The sequence below is a fragment of the Phragmites australis genome, chromosome 17, assembly GCF_958298935.1.
Source record: "Phragmites australis chromosome 17, lpPhrAust1.1, whole genome shotgun sequence".
NCBI classification, from domain to species: Eukaryota; Viridiplantae; Streptophyta; class Magnoliopsida; order Poales; family Poaceae; genus Phragmites; species Phragmites australis.
The window spans coordinates 12,404,597-12,412,903 of record NC_084937.1 but is presented as its reverse complement, the minus strand read 5'-3'; positions in this window follow the sequence as shown (position 1 = coordinate 12,412,903).

The window sequence follows — 8,307 nt, the reverse complement described above, 5'->3', positions numbered from 1 at the left end:
CGAGGCGGGGGCCTCGGTAAGCATAGAATAGGGAGGTGAAGACATTGGGAAGCGGGACCCTGGAGGGCCAGGACTTAGGGAGGCCGAAGCTTCGGAGGACCGAGGCTTCGGGAGGCCATGTTTTGGAAGGCTTCAGGAGGGCGAACCGGTGAAGCCACGGGAGGGCTTCGTAGGTTCGAAGGGTACTGTGAAAGGATATGATGATATCGGACATAGAGCTTTTAACAGAGGGTTCGGGGATCAAGGCTCCGGAGGGACCTGGATGGTGATTTTCAACCGTTATCCTCAGGCTAGTTTATTTTCCCCCCAATAGTACCCCCTCATTCTCAGGCCCCAATGTTTCGAAGGGGGGAGAGGATGTAGAGGAAAAACCAACCCCAGCCTGGTATCGTATCGAGGATGCTTGATGGCATTTCTCTGTCCTTCGAAGTCACCAGAGTAGAGGTTTCGCGTGGGTTTGGAGAATCCCACACGTTCGCCTGGCGGGACAAGACGTGCCACTGTTGCGTTCTGACTAGATAATGCGAGGGGTCGCTAGGGTCTTGTGCCCGCGATCCTGTCATGCACCGAAAGGGGTTTATGTCATTAATGTGACGGGACGCCCATGGGAGAAAATGAGGCATTTCATCGTGGAGTGCTGCCACGTGTTGGAGGGAAACCGGATAGGGCCACGACCCCTCCCCTAGGAGTTTTAATGGGAGGACAGGGCGATGTCATCCCGCTTCATCTTCCGGACCTACGTGGCTACGTGGCTCGAGTATAAAGTCGAGGTTACTCGGTTGGAGTCTCCACAGCCCATGAGCAAGAAGTTAACCTTGACTTGAGTATGGCATTGTCTTCCTCCTCATCCTCCTCGGAGACATCGATGATCTCGATGGATCCTTCGGGAGCCGGGCTGTTTTGGTTGTTGGTAGAGGCGTCGGAGGCGAAACAGCCTCCACCTTTGCAGGGGAGCCGGTTGTCCGCCGCTCCGACCCGACCTTTGGCTGGGGAGGGCATGCCTGTCGAGATCATCGATATCTCCGATGATGATGAGGAGATTGACTGGGATCTTCTGCGAAGGGAGAGTGAGTCGGCGTCAACGGGCCCAGCGGTGAAGTAGGAAGAGGCCAGGAAGGTGAGGGAGACGGCCTCGCCGGTGACCTCCTTGGACTCCTCAGCGCCCTCCGGTAGCTCGGGAGCCGGCAACTATATCGGTTTCCGCAACGGCAGACCGCAGATGAGGTGCATATGCCGTCTCATGCGTGGCCCCTGCCGGGACCCGTAGGAGGTGAAGGCGGTCACCGGAATGGCGTACTTGGTGACGCCGTGATATACCCATGTCACGGTGGAACTTAGTCACCTTTTACTCTTTCTGGCCTTGTTTTGCTCCATAGGTATCCATCATCTTCGTGGCAATTTTTGTACATTTGTTTAAGTTTGTATCCCCTGGATGTACTGGTTGTTTAATAATATAACATGGATCTTGGGAATGGTTGTGTCTCCTTCTGTATCACAATGCGAGAGGACCTTTCGAATGGGTGGCCACGTGCGTGCATGCTTTCATGCCTCCAAACCGTACTTCTTCATCCCTTTCGAAGGCGATGGCTAGTTTTTCTAACGACCGGTGGATACTTAGGGTAACTGAGGAGAATCGGGTGGAGTAGTGGCGATCTCATCGTCTCTTGTTACTGCGTACTCCTTGGGCCTAGTTACTACGGACTCCTTCCTAATTTGTTCCAGATTTTGGACTCAGTGAAGCCCCTCTAGAACCTTTGGAGATGTGCTCCGGAGGTGGTCCTTGACCCTTTGGGTTCCTTAGCAACTGCCTGCGTTGAAGGCGATGATGTATCAGAGGTGCAGCCGAAGGCTTAGGCAAGAGTGGCGGTCCGCAACCCCCTTGGTCCCTTAGCCACTGCCTGGCTCCAGAGGTATTCCGTCTGGAACCTGGCGACGACGCATCGGAGGCGAAGCCGAAGGCCGGGTGGAAGAGAGGGTCCGCGACCCCCTCGACCCTTAGCCGCTACTTGGCCTTGCTGTCTTTGCAATAGATAGTCGGGGGTTCCACTATGTTTCCCGTGCCATGAGGTGCGAGCTTTCATTAAATGTTAGTATAACCCTCATAAAACAACATGTAAAAGGTGTTTTTCAGAGGAGATGGTAGGGTAATGTTGTTACCTTTTACCATACGTGTTTGAGTCATGTGATCATACCTTCCCCTGTAGGGAGGGGGATCTTGGTACCTTTGCGATCTTTGTGCGATGTTCGTTGTGAACCAGTGGGTTTCGTACTCTTATAGCACGAAGTTATTAGCCTTCAAGATGCTGGGGTATCTTTCCTGCTAGGTCTTTTCAGAATCTTTTTGCCCGATGGGGTTTTCGAGGAAACATCTCGATCGCGGGGGTTTTCGTAAGTCTCTCTGTGGTGCAGAGGTTTTGTAAGGCTCTTCGTCATGCAGAGGTTTGGAAAAGCTCTCCGTTTTTACCGAAGTTGGTAAAGCTCTTCATTTTTACTGGAGGTTTTTGGTACAGTTCCCTGTTTTTACCAGAGGTTTGGTAAAGTTCTCTGTTCTTACTGGGGGTTTGGTAAAGCTCTCCGTTTTTTACCAGAAGTTTTGGTAATGTTCTCTGATCTCACCGGAGGTTTTGTAAAAGCTCTCTGTTCTCACCGGAGGTTTTGTAAAGCTCTCCGTTTTTACCGGAGGTTTTGGTAAGGCTTTTTGTTCTCACTGGAGGTTCTGTAAAAGCTCTCCGTTCTCACTGGTGTTTTTGTAAGGCTCTCTGTTTTTAACAGAGGTTTTGGTAAGGTTTTCTGTTCTCAATGGAGGTTTTGTAAAAGCTCTCCGTTCTCACCGGAGGTTTTGTAAAGCTCTCCATTTTTACCAGAGGTTTTGGTAAGATTTTCCATTCTCACTGGAAGTTTTGTAAAAGCTCTCCGTTCTCACCGGAGGTTTTGTAAAGCTCTACGTTTTTACTGCAGGTTTTGGTAAGTTTTTTTGTTCTCACTGGAGGTTTTGTAAAGCTCTCCATTTTTACCGTAGGTTTTGGTAAAGCTCTCCATTTTTACCGGAGGTTTTGGCAAGGTTTCCGTTTTTGTTGGAGGTTTGTAAAACTCTCTGTTTTTGCCGAAGGTTTGTAAAACTCTCCATTTTTGCTGGAGGTTTGTAAAACTCTCTATTGTGTGGAGGTTTGGAAAAGGCTCTCCGTTTTTGCCAGAGGTTTTGTAAGGTTCCTTGGCATGTATTAATGCCGAAGGCCCTACACACTATCGGGGTTACGCAATACCTTCTAGGAAACCTAGGTAGTCTTGCCTTCTAGGTGACCTAGGCATGCTACACCAGCGGTGTGTGGGCATGTCGTGCTCCTAGGGAAATGCCCGTGGTGCACCACAACACTGTCCACCAAGGATGTGCCCTAGCACGTGGCATTTATACGACCGAAGCTATGCAATACCTTCCAGGGCACCCTGAGCATAATCTGCCTTGTAGGTGACCTAGGCATAAGTGGCGCCCGCGGCAAGCGATGCTTACTGGTGCGTGGGCTTGTCACGCCTCCGGAGAAATCCCCCGAGGGCACCGCAACTATATTACCAAGGAAGTCCCTTGATAACTGGCATCTACACACTATCGATGCTACACAATACCTTCCAGGAAACCTAGGCAATCTTGCCTTCCAGGTGACCTAGGCATGCTACGCCTATGGTGTGTAGGCATGTTGTGCAGCGAGGATTCCTTACGACAGCATTCCTCGGAGCACCATAGCTCCGCCACCGAGGACATTCCCCGGGGAGTGGCTTCGACACCCAAGGCTATGCAAATGCCTTCCAGGGCACCCTGGGCATAATCTGCATTGCAGGTGACCTTGGCATAGGTGGTGCCCGCGGGTGTGAGCCTCACTGTCTATCGAGACTATGCAATACCTTTCAGGAAATCTGGGCAGTCTTGCCTTCCAGTTGACCTAGGCATGCTACATCCGCGATACATGGGCTTGTCATGCCACCTAGTGATGTCCTACGGGTGGTGCCGCAACACAGCCTATCAAGGAAACCCCTTGATATGTGGCAACTATACTTTCGAGGCCACACAATGCCTTCTAGGAAACCTGGGCAGACCCGCCCCCCAGGCGACCTAGGCACGATGCATTTGCGGGAGTGTAGGTATTTTGCATGGTTATACTAGCTAAGTTTTGCAGTCTACTGTTGGCAATAAGAAGCTATTTGTAGCATGGGACATAGCTAGGTTAAACAATTGCTCATGCTAATGAGAATGTAACTTAAGTTCTACTGCATCTACTTAGTAGCTATCTATTGCAAAAGACTTCCAACAATATGGTTGGAGGCCTCCAATAGACTCTAACCTTGCCGCATGAAAGACGTATCACTAGGTAAACTACTGGGTAGTTAACAGTGGGCATACCTTGGTAGGAATAAGGCCTCTATTGTGAGGCTTGGCAGCCTCGAAGCCTGTGGCTAGGGTGGAAGAGGCGGTGCTTGACCCCCTTAGCCTTTAGCCATTGCTTGGCTTCGGGGGTAATCCGTCCGGAGCTTGCCGGTGACATGTGGGAGGCGTGGTCGAAGGCTGGTCGGGAGAGGCGGTCCTCGATCGCCTTGGCCCCTAGCCGCTACCCAGCTCCGGAGGTACTTCATCCGGAGCCTAGCGACAGTGTCTCCCCGACTCAGTTCTCGCTGTTGGGTATAGTACCGTTGGTAGTAGGTTTGGTGGTGATGGTGCAAGGTTGAGGGGTCAGGGGTTTGCCCGGGAGTTTGCCCTAGGCCTCCGAACTCTGTGTCATCCTTTACTGGCTCCTTCTGCGGCCAGGTATTCTGCTTGCCTTTCGAGGTATTCCTGCCGGAAGGTAATGAGGGTGCGACAATCGTTGGTGTTGTGGCCACACCCTGGTCCGTGCAGGACACACCCGTATGCCTCCGGGGGCACCAGAGCTTGGAGTTGTCATTGGGGTCGCTGCCGAAGGCGGTGTGCCCTAGAGCCTATGGTTTCCCCAAGGTTTCCTTCCCCTTGGGAGGCCCTTGAGGCTGCCTAGTGAACCAGCTTTTGGAGCCAAAGTGGTTCTGACTATGCCTCCCCGGACAAGGTGGACTTGGAGTTCCCTGCACGCGGTTGGCATTGCAAGGGTGGTGTCGGAGGCGCTGGCAAGGTCCACGCCCCTCGGAGCCCTCTGTCTCCTTGTGAACCCTTTCTTGCATGAGGGGTCCAAGGAGGGCGCTGGGTGCATAGACTTTTCGAAGATGTTGGCACGCCCGGGGTATCCTAGGTGTGGTCGAAAGGGATACCTAGGGACCAAGCCTAGTTGGGAGCATTCCTGGGTTGGACCGCCCAGAACCATTGGAAGGCGGCCTACTTGGCTGTGGCTTCGACCGCGTCCTCTCCTGAGGCGGTGAGGTCTTCGTTGTGCAGGGACTGGAAGGCCTCTACGCAGTCTGGAGTTCCTGTACCGACCCAAGGTTCTAGGTTGGCCAAGGTCGGAGGAACACCGTCCCACACGGTAGCGGGGCTGGCACATGCATATGGTGCGTATGGCGGCTTTAACTGATTTCTCTGGTGGTTTTCCTGGTGGATTCCTATCTCTCTTAGCACTTCTATGTTCGAGTCCCCACGGACGGTGCACTATTGGAGCAAGAGTTCGTCTTACCCCAGCAAGTACGACGAGAGTTTCTTCTAAGGAGGAGACTCAAGTTTGGAGACGAAGTTTAAGAGGAAGGAACACCACGAATGTATTGATGGTAGGAAAAATGGATCGATCTAGAGGGAGGATCACAGGTTCACTGTGATGCGTGTTCTATGTCCGTCCAGCCCCCTTCTGCCTAGAGGACCATGGCCTCTTATTTATAAGGCCATGCGTAGCTTGGCGTACAAGTTATCATAATGTACAAACATCCGAGATCCGGCCAAATTACTGAGCCTTATCCCGAATGACTACCTTCTATCCTGTCGAGAGATAAATATCCACCATGGTAATTATCGGGGTGCCAATTGCGGCCCGGCGCCGCACTATCAGGGGTGTCAGGATAGCCCTCATCATGCCAAGGTGTTAGAGTGGCGTCTATTCAGCCTAGGCCTTTAATGCCGGTCACTTCCTTGCAGGCAAAGCATGACCGATGCTCCCCTCTCAGCAAATCTTCCCAGGGCCTACTAACTCACCTCGCTACCTTCGGGAAGGTGGCCTGATCATCCCGAGGCAGGAGCCTCGGGAGGCATAGAACAGGGAGGTGAAGACGTTGGGAAGCGGGACCCCGGAGGGCCGCGACTTAGGGAGGCCGAAGCTTCGAAGGACTGAGGCTTCGGGAGGCCCTGTTTTGGAAGGCTTCGGGAGGTCGAACTTGCGAAGCCAAGGGAGGGCTTCGTAGGTGCGAAGGGTACTATGAAAGGATCTGATGATATCGGAGATAGAGCTTTTAACAGAGGGTTCGGGGATCAAGGCTCAGGAGGGACCTGGATGGTGATTTTCGACGTTATCCTCAGGCTGATTTATTTTTACCCTAACAACCCATCACTAATGACTTTCACATTAGTCGAATCTCAAGCACTTATATTAGGATAACTGGTCCGAAGAAGTAACAACTTGTCTGAGGTCACCTGCTGGTCAGGAGGTTATCTCGACCAGTCCAAGAACCACATATTAGTGATGGGTTATAGCTATGGCCCATCACTAATGACTTTCACATTAGTGACATGTTATAGCTATGATCCGTCACTAATGACTTTCACATTAGTGATGGGTCATAGTTGTCACCCATCACTAATGACTTTCAGAGGGATTTTGGGATATTTTGTTTTAAGAATGGAATTTATTTTTTCCTTTCTCATTTAATTATTTCCTTCATGAATTTATTTACAATTGAAAATGACTATATGCACTATTTAATTGCAATATTCGTGAAAATTCATCTAAATTCAGCAAAATTCATGAAAATTCATCTAAATTCATAAAAAATCATAGATTCAAACTTAAGGTCACAATCCATGTGAAATTTAGACTTACTTGAATACTAAAAATATTAAAAATTTGAGGTTACATTGATTCATGCATCATTTGGCTTGTACTAGCCGTTTTTGTGCTTTCTTGACATAGATCCCTTTGTTATGGTCGGAACACAGGTATGGAGCCTCCTCATTCTGTGCATCCTGTGGCCTGATAGAAGTAGCAAAAGGGAGGATTTCATCAAATTGATTGTACTCGTTCTCATAGACCACATTTTCAACTCCAACGAACCATCTTTTCCTGACGAGAACCACATGGAGTTTCTTATTTGCCGTGTCAGTCACATAAAACACCTGGGCAACATGTTTAGCTAGTATGAAAGGTTCATCCTTATACCCGACATGTTTCAGAATAATGCTAGTGAATCTGTACTTATCTTTTGTAACGCCCTTTGTCCCGTGTACCCAATGACACTGAAGCAGGGGTATCCTGAATCCCAAATAATCTAGTTCCCACATCTCCTCTATCTGACCATAATATGTGCTCCTGTGCATGTTGTTATCATAAAGCATCTATACAGACACCTCTATTCTAGTATGTACTTTTTTTATCTTGGATAATCGTGTAAAATATGTGACTATTTATATCATACCCTTGATATGTTATAATTGTGTATATAGGGCCCACTGCTAGTTTCCTGATTAAATCACTTGTAGGAGTACTCGATTGATTGATTCGATCTCGAAATCATGTGTTGAACCTTTGTATATGTTGCTTCACAAGCCAAGTTTTGATCCACCTTAGATTCTCTTGAAGAAGCAACTGCTTGTGATCATCGATATATGGGGACACTTTGCTCATTTATTGCAACATGAGAAAATGACCTTGGTCGTATACCTTTGGCTCAGGAGTAATTGCATGTTTCCCCAGAATGCGTTGACCTGCGAGCCTGCCCTCGTGGTGAGAATGAGGCACACCAATTAGGTTATTTGGGTTCGTGTAATTAACACACCACTCCGCTACTTCTTTTATACAGTAACACTATGAGATACAACCCTCAGGTAAAACTTGATTCCTTACGTATGACTTGAGAACACCCATGAATCTCTCATATGGATAAATCTGATGTAGGAACGAGGCCAAGGAAATAAATCTCATTCACAAGGTGAGCAGTGGGATGGACCATGATATCGAAAAATTAAGGATGGTAGGAAATACATCTCAAGAAGACATAGAGTCTCAAAGTGTCTTTTTTCTTGTTCGACTAGCGCTTCCAGATCAAGTACCTTCTGATCAATTGCATTGAAGAAAAAGTACAGGCTCATGATAGCCTCTCGAACACCAATTAGAAATATGTTTCTAATTCCAACCACAATAATCTGCATCAACA